At 33.8% G+C, this 2403-nt stretch overlaps 1 pseudogene; it reads left to right on the forward strand.

The window, feature by feature from the left end:
* Positions 1 to 1717: 1717 nt before the first annotated feature.
* Positions 1718 to 1851, forward strand: LOC145292550 (U2 spliceosomal RNA; annotated as a pseudogene).
* Positions 1852 to 2403: the final 552 nt, after the last annotated feature.

Consider the following 2403-nt stretch of genomic DNA (forward strand, 5'->3'; position numbering starts at 1 on the left):
ATATTTCCTTATGTCTGAATACCCTATATACAAATTATCAAATCTGTAGATACAAAATTTGTTGAGTATATAGGTTGAGAATTGTTCTCTCTCTCTCTCTCTCTCACTCACTCACTCACTCACTCACTCACAAACACACACACACATTCTACCTTTTATAGATATAATAGATTATGCTAGATATATTTCCATATGTCTGAATACCCTGTATACAAATTTTCAGATCTGTACATAAAAATTAGTTGAATATATAGGTTGAGAATTGTTCTCTCTCTCTCTCTTCTCTCTCTCTCTTTCACACACATTCTCACTTTTCTAGATATAATAGATAGATTATGCTAGATATATTTCCATATGTCTGAATACCCTATATACAAATTTTATAATCGGTAGATAAAAAATTTGTTGAATATATAGGGTGAGAATTGTACTTACTCTCTCTCTCTCTCTCTCTCTCTCTCTCTCACGCACACATTCTCACTTTTATGGATATAATAGATAGATTATGCTGGATATATTTCCATATGTCTGAATACCCTATATACAAATGGTCAAATCTGTAGATAACAAATTTATTGAATAGATAGGTTGAGAATTGTTCTCTCTCTCTCTCTCGCAACCTTACACACACAACCACACGCAAACATTCTGACTTTTATAGATATAATAGATCGATTATGCTAGATATATTTCCATATGTCTGAATACCCAATATACAAATTTTCAAATCTGTAGGTAAAAAATTTGTTGAATATATAGGTTGAGAATTGTTCTCTCTCTCTCACACACTCACATTCTCACTTTTATAGATATAATGTATAGATTATGCTAGATATATTTCTATATGTCTGAATACCCTATATACAAAGTTTAAAATCCGTAGATAAAAATACGTTGAGTATATAGGTTGAGAATTGTTCTCTCTCTCTCTTACGCATACACACACACACACACACACATTTTCACTTTTATAGATATAATAGATAGATTATGCTAGATATATTTCCATATGTCTGAATACCCTATATACAAATTTTCAAATCTGTAGATAAAAAATGTATTGAATATATAGGTTGAGAATTGTTGTCTCTCTCTCTCTCTCTCTCTCTCTTTGGCTACCTCACACACACACACACACATTTTCACTTTTATAGATATAATAGATAGATTATGCTAGATATATTTCCATATGTCTGAATACCCTATATACAAACTTTCAAATCTGTAGATAAAAAATTTGTTGAGTATATAGGTTGAGAATTGTTCTCTCTCTCTCACACGAAACTGTGCGCTCGGCTTCTTCCCCCCCTTCCCACCCCAAATGCTTGGGAAACTGTGCACTGTTTTTGTTGGTTTTCAAGCTGCCTCTTCCCCCCCCACACACACACACACAGTTTAACAGTAGTAGGAGGTCAAGAGAAAGAGGGTGAGAGAGAGAGAAGAGTAAGTTGGTGAGAGAGAGAGAAAAGAGAAAGAGGGTGTTGGTTTTATATTTTTATTATCGTCTAATATTTTGAAAGCTGAATTTCTAATAAAATGTGCATCTATAGGAGATAATGCCTGGGAATGTGTTCCCCCCCCCACAGTTTAACAGTGGTGTGACGTCAAGAGAAAGAGGGTGAGAGAGAGGGAAGAGTAAGTGGGTGAGAGAGAGAAAGAGAGAGAAAAAAAAGAAAGACGGTGTTGGTTTTGTGAAAAAAGTTGTTATTTACAATTGTTCGCATTCTTGGCCTTTTGGTCAAGATCAAAGTGTAGTATCTGTTCTTCAGATGCTGCACTTCTATTTCTTGTTCTCTTTCGGTGGAGGAGAAATCCTCCACGACTGAGACAATTTTTATTTTTGTACCTTTTCTCCACGTTAAAAAAACGACCCTGGTGTCTAACTGTCCCGTGGGGAGGCATAATAAATAGGTACAATTGTTCGCCATTAGTGGATGTTGACGTCACGTCACGTGACATGACTAAGCGTTTTTTTTTTTTAGTATGAATAACATTTTTTGTTTTAATTATAAAGTCTACACTTAATTTTATAGAAAATGATGTATATATAATAGAAAAAAAAAATTACTGGTTTTGTTGGATTCAAGTGGATCCCCCCCCCCTCCAGTTTAAGAGATAGCAGGTCACGTGGTAATATACAAAATGGCTAGCGTAAATATAAAGATCGGTTTTTTTATCGACGAATATTTTGAAAGCTGAATTTTTTTTTATTCCTGTACATTTTTTCCTGATATTTTTCGTTAAAACTCTTGTATAAATACTATTTTTAACCAGTTAAATACGTTGGAGACATTGTCATGGAGTTTAATAATCTCTAGAACAAAGCAGAAGAGAAATTACAAAAGTATCGGTAAAACAAAGTGTTTGTTTACATTTGTTCGCCATTACTGGATGTTGACGTCA

This window comes from Euprymna scolopes, chromosome 13 (assembly GCF_053919585.1).
Source record: "Euprymna scolopes isolate OS-2025 chromosome 13, ASM5391958v1, whole genome shotgun sequence".
Classification (NCBI taxonomy): Eukaryota; Metazoa; Mollusca; class Cephalopoda; order Sepiida; family Sepiolidae; genus Euprymna; species Euprymna scolopes.